Consider the following 14,222-nt stretch of genomic DNA (forward strand, 5'->3'; position numbering starts at 1 on the left):
AGTGCTGCTGAAAACAAAAATTTTAAAAAATTAGAGGTAAATCTTGAAATTTGTAGGTGGAATTACACTAAACCTATGTTTTTTTTGTAATGTTGTGGGTGTCCTAATCTTCAAATTACATTTTACAGGGAGAGAGAGAGAGAGAGAGAGAGAGAGAGAGAGAGAGAGATGCCCCTTTCCTTAGCACCCAATCCATTCTCTCTCTTTCTTTGCCTTGGCCTCCCCCCCCCCCCCCCCAAGCCCTTTCCTTATGTCACATGGTAGGGGCCTCCAAGGTGCATAAGATATAGTTGTTGGAATTAGGGTTGCAAAGAAACGCACACAGCTTGGAGAAGACAAAGGAAGCTCAAGGCACACAATAGAGAGTGCGTTACTTTGTGTGCAATGGAAAGATAGATAGATAGCCCTAGAGTGATGGGCATATATACAATGCACGAGGGAAAAAACCTCCTAAAGAGGGAAAAAATGCCCCGGCGGTCCTAGTGTGTTCACACACATCACTACCACATGTATATGGTAACAAATCCCCCCTGGAGTGATGCGGTGAACGAGAGCTGGCACATGCATAAAGGGAAGTGCCATACCCTAAGGACATGGCACATGCGTAAAGGGAAGTTCCATGCCGTAAGGACATGATCAGTCCACAAAGGGGAGTAAGCCCAAATCTTCGCGGAAAGCTTCAAGCTTCTCACGAGACAATGCCTGTGTGAAAAGATCTGCAAGGTTGTCCTGTGTTGGCACATAAGCCAAGCTGATCTCTCCTGCTGAGAGCCTCTCCTTGACATAGTGGTAATGCACCTCAATGTGCTTTGTGCAAGCATGAAAAACTGGGTTCCTCGCGACTGCCAATGCACTCTGACTGTCAGTGTAGATAGTGTTGGCAGTGTCCTGTCCAACACCCAAATCAGCCATAAGGCGTCTGAGCTATACACACTCAACCGTACCTGTGAAGAGTGCCTTGTACTCAGCCTCACAACTTGAAGTGGCCACGGTAGGTTGATTCTTGCTCAACCATGATATACATGAACTCCCAAGCATGAAACAAAAACCACTTGTGGACACTCTCGTGTCAAAACAACCAACCCAATCTGAGTCCAAAAAAGCATGTAAGTCTGGCGGCAATGATCCTCCCTTGGGATAAAACAAGACAAGATGTAAAGTGTCACTAAGGTAGCGAAAAATCCTCTTGACAGCCTGCCAGTGCTTAGACCCTGAGCTATGCATAAATCTGCTGACCTGTGAGACTGCAAACTGAATATCTGGCCTCGTGTTTCATACATAAATGAGGCAGCCAATAGTAGTTTGGCAAAGAGTGACATTAGCAGGATCGCCAGCATCATGTAGACTCAACTTCAAACCTGTTTCCATGGGAGTGGCAATAGGTTGGCAATCCTCAAGTCCAAACTTAAATAGCAATGTCTCTATGTAACTTTTCTGACACAAGGCAATACCACCATCACACTGCTTAAACTGTATACCCAAGTAATGATGCAACAGTCCCAAATCTTTCATCTTGAAAGTAGCATTCAAATCAGCCTCAAAATTCAGTAATATGTCTCTCATTTGGTCCAGTGATCAACAAACCATCAACATAAAGAACCACAATGAGAAGTACATCACCCTCACGCTTTACATACAATGTGCTTTCTGTTGGACTGTTACGAAAGCCTTGTTTGACCAAATGAGTGTCAGCTTTCTCATACGAAGCACGAGGAGATTGCTTCAACCCATTCAAAGCCTTGTTACATTTGCACACTTTGTCCTCTTGTCCTTTTATGACAAAACCGCAAGGCTGCGTTACATAAACTTCCTCAAATATGTCACCCTTCAAGAAAGCAATAACAATGTCTGATTGATGTACATCCCAACCAAAATGAGCTGCCAATGCACATAAAAAACGTACAGTAGTCATACGACAAGTGGGAGCAAAAGTCTGTTCATAATCTATGCCTTTTTGTTGTGCATAACCTTTTGCAACAAGTCGAGCCTTATGGCGATCAATCTCACCATCCGGCTTGCGTTTCAACTTGTAAACCCACTTCGTACCAATGGCCTTTTTGCCAGGAGGCAAATCACATAAAGTCCATGTGTCATTTTCTATAAGTGCATCATATTCTGATTGCATGGAAGCCATCCAATTTTTTGAATTCTGTGCTTCATCAAAAGACAGAGGCTCCTCAATATCATGTAAGCTAGACACAGCCAAAGCATAACAATCTGATGCATAAGATGCATGGCGAGAGCCTGAATGAGTACGACTAGACAAAGGTGCATCCAATTTACTATCACGCAAAGTGTGCACCAGCCATTTTGGCATACCTCTAGCCTGCTCATTTTCATCCCTTTCCTCATCAAGTACATCATGTACATGTGCATCGGTAATAGGATGATCCAAAACATTTTCAGAAACCCCCATAGGTTGTACATTTTCCTCATTGGAACTTACATTCATATTTCCACCACTGAAAAGAGGCAAGAAAGTGTCATAAATGTCATGTGAGCTTACATTACTGTCTCTAGTACATGACAGCAAGGGCTGAACAGAATCTTCCACAAACACTACATCCCGAGAAACCAGAATACGTTTTGGTTGTGGATGATAAAACCTGTAACCTTTGCTTTCAGCACTATAACCAACAAAAATACATTTGACAGCCTTATCATCCAATTTTCTGTGCTGCACTTGTGGCACCAAAGCATAGGCCAAACAGCCAAACACACGCATGTGCTCAATAGAAGGCTTTCTATCATGCCATACTTCATATGGAGTAATAGACTGCAAAGCTTTCGTTGGACACCTGTTAAGTACATAAGTGGCACACATGATGGCCTCAAGCCAAAAAGAATGCGGCAAAGCTTGACTTTTGACCATACATCGTGCCATTTCCGTTAGTGACCTGTTTTTCCTCTCAACAACACCATTTTGCTGAGGTGTATAAGGCACTGTACATTGGTGTTTTATCCCACGACTAGCCAGAAATGCATTAAATTCATGAGACATATACTCCCCCCCTCGATCAGAACGGAGGGTGCCCATAGTACATTTCGAGACATTTTCAACCATAGCCAGAAATTGTTTGAAGCACATAAAAACTTCGGACTTCGCTTTAAGCGGAAATACCCATGCATGCCTGGAGTAATCATCAATGAAAGTCACGAAGTACAAGTAATTGTCCAAGGACGGAGTTTGCATGGGCCCACAAACATCACTATGCACAAGCTACAACCTGCATGTGGCCCGAACTGAACCATCCTTTGGAAATTTAGAACGCTGCATCTTACCCAAAATACAACCTTCACAAACATGTTTGACAGGTGCTTCAAGAGGCGGCAAAGAAGCAACCATATCAGATTTCTGCAAACGTAGCAAACTAGCAAAATTCAGATGACCAAAACGTGCATGCTAAAGTTTTGCATCTGAAATAGCCCGTGAATGTGCAACAACATTTGCAAAATTTTGTCCACACTTGTTATACAAAGTGAGCTTATACAGCCCACGGCACAAAAGGCCAGATGCAACAATTTCATCACCAAAGCTGAGATCATGAATTGTACATCTAAATTCCACAAATTTGACTACAAGTCCAAGTCTAGCAAGTGCATCAACAAGTGTGAAGGAACTGCCATTAGCAGCAGTGAGCACAATCTTTCCAACTCCCTGAACTGGATAAGAGGCATTGTTGGCACAAGTGGCTGAATTCCCATGAGGGACAGACTCGAGAGAGGTAAACAATTCACGATGTGAGGTAATGTGCTTTGTAGCACCACTGTCGAAATACCACACATGTGAATCTGCAGCAACTGACAAGCATGCATCATGGACAACAGGATTGTAAGTGCACTTTGCACCAAAAGCCCATTCTGCATCAACATCAGCATTACAGTTTCCTTTCACAGAAGAATCAACAATGGCTGCATTTGTAGTGGAACCAGCATTTGCAGTGGAACCACCCTCTTTCTTCTTAGCCACTTTGGCCTTCAACTTAGGACACGACTTGATCAAGTGATCATTAGCTTTATAATAATGGCAACGCAGCTTCTTTTTACCCTTATCACCAGAATTGCCAGACGAAGTACTGCCAGCAGAAGCATTAGGAACAGAATTTTTGCCACTCGCAGCAGAACCATAAGAAGTGGCTGCATTACTGTTACCACCCTTTCTTTGAGAAGCAATAAAAGCCTGTTCAACTGCACGCTGCCTAGTCCTGTTTTTTCTAGAAAGTGACTCTTGCAACAGTAATGTGCATAATGCATCAAACTTGACAACTTCAGGATTTCCTTGGGTCATCAGTCTCCAAGTACTAGCAAAAGTCTGGTTGGAATCTGGTAAGGCATCAAGAACAGTCTGCACAAGGGAACTGTCTGAAATAACTTCACCTGCAAAAATAAGTTGCTCATTGATATCCTTGATACTAGCAAGGAAAGTGTCCATATCATCTTCCTCATGCATAATCTTCGATTCCAGCTCTTTACGTAGCAAAGCAATTTTAGCCTCATTGCGGCTTGCATAAAGACCTGCTAGAATATCCCAAGCCTGTTTTGCAGATTTTGATGAACGTATGTGAGGAACAATGGTGCGCTTCACAGACAACGCAATCAATGCATGAACCTGCACATCCTTAACATCCCAAGGAGCTTGTTCTACCGTAGGCAAAACAACTCTAACAGCAGCAATCCTTGCAGCAAGACCTGCAACATCCTCAACATCGCCTAGATCTTCAGAACCAGGATGTACATCAATGCGCTGCACAATGTTCCAGACACCCTTTGACACAAGAACATGTTGCATCATATAAGCCCACATAGGGTAGTTGTCCCCATCCAACCTGTCCTCAACAGCAAACATCTTGAATACATCTGTGTTGTTGTTGTCAGCCATGATAAATGCTGCACCTGATGTGAGAACTGCCCGAAAACAGGAGAAACGGAGCGGGAACAACCTGCACTATATAGCACAAACCGTAGAAGACTATAAGGCACCTGTTATGCAGAAAACAACACTGACAAAAATTCTGCACAAAATGACGAAATAGCATGTGCAGGACTGTATGTAGTGGAAACGGAGGCCGAAATGAGCCCACATCAAAATTCTGAGCAGACCGAGTTCTCCGAGCTTGCCCAAAATTTTTGTCGACCTACGAACGCTTGCCAAAGCTCACTCAAATCGGAGAAAGTGAGCAGGCATGTGCTGGAGCAGCTGGCGACTAAGCCCGGGAGGACGTGACCTGCTCTGATACCAATTGTTGGAATTAGGGCTGCAAAGAAACCCACACAGCTTGGAGAAGACAAAGGAAGCTCAAGGCACACAATAGAGAGTGTGTTACTTAGTGTGCAATGGAAAGATAGATAGCCCTAGAGTGATGGGCGTATATACAATGCACGGGGGGAAAAACCTCCTAAAGAGGGAAAAAATGCCCCGACAGTCCTAGTGTGTTCACACACATCACCACCACATGTATATGGTAACAATAGTTGAGAAATTTGTAGGTGGGATTGCACTAAACCTAGGTTTTCTCGAGCACTTGGCTACAGAATAGTTTTCTACTATTACTCGATAGTCCATTATCTATACTCTTTATAATGGACCTCAAAAAATTAGAGGAAGGAGAGGGCCTCCACTTGTCGCATTTTTGGTGATTTGCATGGCCAGTTGGATCAATGCCGATATTAAGATGTTGAGTCACAGCCTTAAAAAATTGCATAAAGTAGTTCAGATTGCAACTCCATCCTTTCCCAACGACTTGCAATAGTCAAATTTGTGAGTCTGACAAGTTGTTGTCAATCTGTGTGTGTATGTGTGTGTGTGTGTGTGTGTGTGTGTGTGTGTGTGTGAGAGAGAGAGAGAGAGAGAGAGAGAGAGAGAATGTAGAATATGCAAAGCCAACCTTTTTCAATAACATACATAATGTAGTAGCCAAAATTGTGCACCTGATAGTTTGCATGTGTGTACACGCTCTGTGTGTGCGTGCGTGTCACTATTACAGTGTGTGTGTGTGTGTGTGTGTGTGTGTGTGTGTGTGTGTGAGAGAGAGAGAGAGAGAGAGAGAGGGAGAGAGAGAGAGAGAGAGAGAGAGAGAGAGAGAGAGAATTTCCTTGGCAACTTGGTAGCCCACCAAAATGACTACGAAGCATCAAAACATGTCTACCTCCAACCAAGTGAGAGTCATGAGAAGCCTGTATATTGGCAAGCCATGGTTTTGATAGCATGGTGCAATAGTAGCAAGTTGGTAGAAATGTGGTACATTGTCATTGATTGATGACTGGGGAGATATGGACAACTCAGATTTGTTAGAAGTCGTGTGAAGGATGAGTTGATCGCAACCGATCGGGCGAAAGCACTCCATGTGGAGAGAGAGAGAGAGAGAGAGAGAGAGAGAGAGAGAGAGAGAGAGAGAGAGAGCAAGTCTTCAAGTTAAAAGAATTGAGAAATGGAGGAAAGAAGGTGATAAAAGAGATATCAAAGACCTACTTGTGATTCCTAGGACTACTATTCCATTGTGTGTGTGTGTGTGTGTGTGTGTGAGAGAGAGAGAGAGAGAGAGAGAGAGAGATCCAATTACCATGCTTTTCTAGAGAGATAGAAAGATAGAGAGAAGGCGTGCATATGCATTGTTATCTTTCTATAGTGATTCCAAGGACTACGTTTCCATTGTGTGTGTGTGTGTATGTATGAGAGAGAGAGAGAGAGAGAGAGAGATCCAATTGCCATGCTTTTCTTGGCCGTAGCAACGCGCGGGTCACATACTAGTAGCTTTAAAATCTCTAAAAATTAAAATAAAAAATCTCTAAAGATTAAAGCTCTAAAGGATAAATTCCTTCTTTAAAGTTTGAACTAACAAAAATGACAACTTTAGTCCTATAACCTCAAGTTTAAGTTTCAACGGATGAAAGAACTTCTCAAGATGAAAAGGTGGATGAAAGAATTTCTCAAAATGAAAAGGTGACTCTTGGGATTTGTGGAGCCTTTAAGGCTTTATCATTTAACCTCTAACGTTTTCAAAGGAAGCCCAAAATCCTTTCCTTGATAAATGAGCATTCATTTTATATTTCAAAACTCAAGACATGTCCATCATTAGATTTACACACTCTTCATTTCAATGAGTGCCCACTATCTTATTTCAACCAATCAACATTTTTTGCCTATCAAAAAATGTTTAAAAATACAACTCAACTTTTTTCCTATTTTAGTGAGCAAAAAAAGAAGGCAACGCTATAGCCTTTGCCCTTTGGGCAAGCCAAAAAAGTTACATTAGCGAATTTGAATACACCCACCATCGCCAATGCAACTTGCCATCTCCTTAGGTGCTCCCCTTCCCTAGGCCCCTGTGCGCCTACTACTTCTTGCTGCCATCTGTGTTTCTGTGTCCCTCATATACAACAACTTCCTTGATGCCACAAGCCTTCAAGTCCATCGTGATGCCACAAACCTTCTCTCTAACATCTGGCGTGAGGCCATACGCCTTCAAGCCACGGCCTGAATGCTACAATCCTTGGAAAAGACCTGGAAATCTCTCTCTCTCTCTCTCTCTCTCTCTCTCTCTCTCTCACACACACACACACACACACACACACACACACACACACTTTTTTGTAAATCGATTGATTAATTTACTAGTGGGAAACCTCAAAGCGAGGAAAACCCACTGAAAAGATCATATACAAGGGGAAGAGCACATAACTCCTCATCTGTAGAGCGTAGCTAAAAACATTCATATGAAAGCTGATGCATCTCTAAGGTGATATCACCAACTTCCAAAGCAAACCGTAACGATTGCCGAAGAGAAAACCTGAAGAGAGGGAGTGGATCCACATGAGTACGATGGAACATGTAAGCATTACGCTGACTCCACACGGTCCAGAAAGCCCAGTATCTGACCCACATGAAGAAGAACGCAAAACGTTGTAACGTTGGTGAGAAAATGCAAAATGCCCAGAACATTTTGTGAAAGACAACCCCAGGAAAACGGAGCCGCATACACGCCGATATACGGCGAAGGAAGTCTCTAGTAACACAACAATCCCATTAGGAAAAATATGGACTCTCCTTGGGTCTTTTTGATTAGTGAAGGCTTAAGGGAGAACCAATGAGAAGGCTCTTGGGATATCACCTAGAGGGGGAGGAATGGTAGGGGTGTAGCCTAATTGTCTCCCTCTTCAATGCTTGGTTCTTTGAGAGAGGTGGGAGGTAGGATGGGGGGGGGGGGGGGGGGGGGGTAAATAGGAGGAGAGAGGTGTCATAAAAGAGGGAGGGACCCCCCAAAAAAAAACGCGCATGCTTAAAAACCCAAAAAATTGAATTTTTTTTTAAAGTTCCAAAGTTGACCCATTTGCCTCCAAAACTGCCCCAAAACATAAACTAACTTAAAAAAGTCAATTTTTCCCCCCAAAATCCACTTTTCTCTCTCTCCCTCATTACTTTTTTCTCCCACACTCTCCCTCTTCTCCCTCCTCCCATTCTCTCTCTACAGTCAAGGCAGCCATAGCCAAAAGCTTTCCACCACTCTCTTCCTCTCTCTCCATAGCTCCCCCTTCTCTCACACCTCCATCAACCCTCTACAGTCCCACACTCCATAGCCCACAACTCCACTATCCTCTCTACCTCTCTACCTCTCACTCCTCTCTTTCTCTATCTCCACTGTCAAAGCCACCATAGCCACCATAGGCAGCTCACCTCACCCTCCCCTCAGCTCCTCATTCTCTCTCCACAGTACTCAACTCTTTCAAATCCCTTCCTAAGCCCAACTTCCCAAGCATGTCCACGCATAGACGGCCCAAACCAGAGATAGAGGAGATTGTGTTGCACAACACAAAAGACTCAGAGGGGGTATGGATCCTACAAGTGTTCAAGAAGGGTGCATGGATCTACATGCAACCGTCACGTGCTGGACCTCATCGCGTACGGTGTCGAGGTGTATTGGAACGTCATTGGAAGGGCCGGCTATTGACATTCAAAGAAACAAAGTTCGGAATGGTGGCCATCGTGCAACACGTCTACAGTGCAGCTGAGCTCCACCTCAAGAGAGCTTCTACTCAATTTGCACCTCATTGTAAGTTTTCATGGTTTAGCTATCCCATGTATATGTCATGTTTACGTTTATGTGATCATTATGTTTAACTAAGGACATTTGTAAAGATGTTTTTCCATCCAGCTTAGTTGAGGAGCAGCCGCTTGAGTGCCTCTCAGGCACGTTCATGGTTGTGCATGCTCACATTGGGGAGCTTATGTTTCCTAATGTTTCATCGAAAAAACTTACCGAGAAGCGAATATTCATGTACTCCCACAAGTACGTGGTGCCGAAGTCAAGCCAAAGCTATGGTAGGTTAGAAGCCGTGGAGACACCCTCATTGCAGAGTGCAGAATGGCCAACTCCAGACCATTGGGCTTTGCTTTCTTTCGAGCGCAAGGTGCTGCAAGATTTCCAAGGGTCCCTAAAGTTTGGTAAGGCAACCAGATCGGTGGGTCTCAGTTGGCATTGTCCCATTCATTTGTTTGTGCATGCATTCCGCTCTCTATCGATTGTAGAAACACCAACAATGTTTGTTTGCAAAGAAGTTGACATAGATGCAATGGACACCATTCTAGGTGTCAATTGGGGCTATGTTGACGGTTTGCATGATGGTGATCGTTATAAGTGCAATGTGTCCCCCACACAGCTTTGCCTTCGATATTTGAAAGCAAGGTGCACCTTGTATGCACGGTTTAGCTATGAGAGGTGGATGCACAAACGTGGCAAATGGATACCCTTGCAGCTGACAGCCGAAGAGATTCAATCCTTTGAAATTCGTGTCCGCATGTCCAATAACGAGGTGGAGGTGGTTGTAGTGAATCCGCATTGGACTCTTGCCAATCTTTGGGAACACTTTGTCATAATGGGATTCGAGGATGTCGGTAATGCAAGTTTCAAACTAGAACAACGCAAGGTCTGTTTTGTGCTTCCTTAGCTACCTTTTCTTATTTTCTGTGGGTTTTTGTATTTTGATTGCCCATTTTTGGTTGTATAGATTGGAAGGCAGATGGAGGCCACTATGCTTGTTTACAAAGATTGGGCTACAGACAAAATCATCTTGTCTAAGTGAATTGGCTTGTAACTTTAATCGTTTATATATTGGATATTTTATTAAAGTTTTTGAAAAGTTTTAAGGTGTTGTACTTGATTTTGTACTTGAGTTTTAAGGTGGTGTAAATTTATTTTTTAAATCCATATTTTTTATTTTTTTCGAGATAGAATATGTCTATATAAGGAGTGGGCCCACAAACATCACAATGCACAAGCTGCAACCTGCATGTGGCCCTAACTGAACCATCCTTTGGAAACTTAGAACGCTCTGCCGAGTCAAATTCTGGCTTCCATGGTACCACACAGACAATTGTCCTATTAAATATAAGGGGACCTTTAGGAAGGATCTTTAAGACGTTAGAGTCCTCCTTGAATCTAACTGAGCAAAAGTTCTTGGCGAGGTAAATAGTATTTTCAATTGCTCCCCCATGCCAAAGAATTTATGGTCCCTGAATCCATTGGATCAGCTCCTATCTATTCATGACTCTCCCATCGAATCCAAACACAAGCGTAAGCTTAGCTTGCATGGCAATATGCTTCTTAATAAGTCCCAATGGAATTGCAATAGTGATAGCGTCAACGACCTCCACCTGCTGCGACGGAGATTTCTTTAGAGCATTATAGGCTCAATCCGCCAGCCCTTCTTCGGATACCCCACTGAATTTAGCCTGTGAGCTGGTACTTTTGTTACCGTTTGAGCCTATCTCTATCAACTCCTATTCAAGTCAAATCTTTTCATTTGTCACTTTTTCGTGGCCCCCATGACTTGATGTCTCGGTTGTTGTGACTTTAGCAAAGTCCTTAGAGTTTGGACCCTTCAATACGATTGTGAATGATATGCTTGGTTTTGGAATTGAGGTATCGGCTGCCTCTTTGCTTCCATTTGTAAAAATTGTACCTTGAGACACACCCGCCTTCACCTCAAACTTAAAGCCTTTAGTAGGAGACGTTGGTCGAACACTTTTTCTTTGTCTTTATCAGAGTGGATCTTCTCAGTTGACGAGGTTTATCATCAATCTGGGTCAACCCCACACGCATACCAGAGTTCAAAGGAGAGACAACCATCAGGAGGCCAAGCTGCATATTGGACGGGGAGCTCGACATGCAGAGTCAGAGAGAGGGATGTTGCTGAATCGAGAGAGAGAGAGAGAGAGAGAGAGAGAGAGAGAGAGAGAGAGAGAGCGAGCGAGCTAATTCATTGCAGAGAAAAAAATACTCTTTCTCTTCGCCTTCGACTCAACAATGGAAACACATGGCTTATATCTCTCTCTCTTCCTATGTCTCTCTCCTCGACGTGCCATTCCTTAGCTCTCTTCTCTCATGGGGCGGCCACTCTTGAAGGAGAAGGCACAACCCTCGGCTGGCATGCATGCAATTTTCTTCAAACAGGCTGCACCTTGTGCCCTCATGAGGTCAGGTCGTCACCCTCCTCTACAACTCCGACTGCATGTACAACATCATTATTGCATGCATTCGCCCTACACACAAACACGAGTTTGTTCCTGCACACAAACAAGAGGTGGCACTTGGGTGGGGTTGTGCAAGAGTTCAACCTAGAGAGCTCCTCGAAGAACAGAGATCGTGTTGTAAACAACGCATCACACAGCTTGCCATGCACAAGGATAAGAACTTGTGGAACACCATCACCTAAGTAAAAGCGAGCTACTGCATACGCTTCTCTACATCACTTGAATACATGTTGGGCACTTGAAAGATGCACGTGTACGTGTGCACACACATTCAAAGACATTAATGCTTGAATGAAAAATAGTCATGCACATGGATGCAATGTGTCTGTATGTGTAGTATTATGCTTAAAACATCAATGGAAAAATAGCCTAATAGCAATTTGTTTGTTATGTATGTGAAGCTTTATCTTTTAGTGTCAAATGAAATAAAGACACAAGCGAGATTAGACGTAAAAGCTAGCGACGACAAATCTCATGAAGTCTCCTCACATTTGAGCTACTCTCCAATGACACACGCAGAGAGGGACAAACTACAGAGGCTTAATTCAGTTTCTTGATGCTGAGTAATGGAAGGTGAGGCTTATTGTAGCCTCACTTACTAATCATGATTGTTGTCTATCTTTGTCTTTCATGGTTATATTACATCATGCAGGCATAATTAGGCAACTTTTAAGACAAAACCGAAATATTCGTTTGCAAGTGTGAAATTCTAGTTTTTGCTGACAAGCTATTAGGAAAGACTAGTCTGGAAATATGTAAGTATTGATCATAAAGACGCTTGTAACAACATATGTGTTTAGAGCAAGTCATGGCCGACTTAGAGTTACAAAAGAGTGCCACAAAAAGATCCTTTTGCACATTGAGAGGATGTTTAAGTTTATAGTGCCAAAACTCCAAGGTGCCGGAGTGGTGTACACTAGTCAAACCATCATAATAAGGGAAGGGTTGTCAGTATAAAAGCAAAATATTAGACAAAAGCTACTTACAAAGTGGGTGCTTTCGTGCCAAGGCATGGTATGGTTGATCAATATGCAACGGCATTAAGTACACACCCTGTATGGAGCCTCTATCCCAAAGAATTGAGCATTACGTAGCCTCAGAAAGTTGTTGTTGTGTCTCCCAATCCTTCTTTGTAAGTCTTGCTTGACGTGAGTTAACCCTTCATTGTTGTGTTGCTTCCTTCTCCAATAAGGATTTCTGTCGTTTCTTTTCTTTGTTAATCTGCCGTTTGTCCTCCTTCGCCTTAGCAAACTCTTCTTTCTTGGCGTTCTTTGACTTAATGCTTTCAATGTATTGAGTAGATATTAGAATCAAACTTTTAGTGTAGTCAACAAAAGCTTCTCTATTTGCTTGTCTCACACACACTTTTGACATTGGGACATTGTCTCCTCTCATGACACCTTAACAAGTGAATAAGATCTCCATACGATTGAGCTTGAGGTATGGAGAACGTGAAGAAGAATGGGACATGGACTTTTGTGAGCAACAAGAGCAATTAACAAACATGGTACGTACTCTAGATATTCAAATTATGCAAACCTTCCTTAGTGCAGAGGATTATGTGCAAATGCAATTGAGTAAACTTACTCAATTGATTGAGAAGGCTAAAATAATCCAAGAGTTGGTAATTTTGGACACTCCATCTACATTTAGAGATGTCAAGATAGTGCCCAAAGATAAAAATGTTATTTCTTAAGACCATGCTATTAGAGCTAGACAAAATCGTCTTCTTAAAGATAAGAAACGACTCCAATTTAGTGGTGAGGAAAAACACAGAAACAAAGACTTTGTTTATACCTTTCTCCACAAATGGAAAGATTTGCATAGGTTTAATACTAGTTCTGTAGTTGGATATCAAGTGTCCTAAGACTCTCTTGTTTTCCTAACAAGTTTTGGTAATTTTTTTGTCAAGCTAGAAACAAGAATTATAAACCTTGCTTCAACCATCCGTTGATCATGAGAAAAAAATTAAAGGGGATTTTTTCCTATGTCGAAAAACAAGCTCCTTTGAGAGAGGAGGTGTAAGTTCTAAGTTAAAATTTTCATTAAAATTTGAAGTTGTTTTGGTCAAACATGCCATGAAATCCTCATACCTTGTTGGGCACTTGATTTCTCTGTGTTTGTAAATATAATTTGTTAGAAAAAGGTTCCAAAACAATGTAGGGATGGATTAGTTTTTGAGCCACTTGTGAGTTATAAGCAAAATCCCAAAATTAAAAGGATGTTGAAAAAGAGGAAAATGTTGACCTTTCAAAGGTTCTCTCATGAAACTGGGGTTTTTCATGCATTTTGACAACTGCAAATGTCTTTGTAGATCAAAACCAAGACACTACATATTTTTGGGGGTCCTCAACTCATTGAAATCATGTCGCTTGAACCTTATCTTGAAATTTCTAATGTGCATAATCTTTTCAAAAAATTAAGTCCTTCTCAAAAACATTGAAACCATAGTTTTGGGCGTCCCAAGTGTGTTCATAAAATGCATCTTGACACGTCTCATTAATTTGTACAAAAGGTCTTGAGCTCTTTGAAGATTTCAATGCATAGATCTCAAGAATGAATATACAAAATTTCTCATATGTACAATTTTGATATTTTGCTATCATCCACCCAATAATTATAGCTTGCTAAAGCATGTTCAATTGTTACCTTAAGTGTTCAATACCACATTATAAAACTCACAAATGCATAAAAA

Source organism: Adiantum capillus-veneris, chromosome 16 (genome assembly GCF_014529385.1).
Source record: "Adiantum capillus-veneris isolate H3 chromosome 16, ASM1452938v2, whole genome shotgun sequence".
Classification (NCBI taxonomy): domain Eukaryota; kingdom Viridiplantae; phylum Streptophyta; class Polypodiopsida; order Polypodiales; family Pteridaceae; genus Adiantum; species Adiantum capillus-veneris.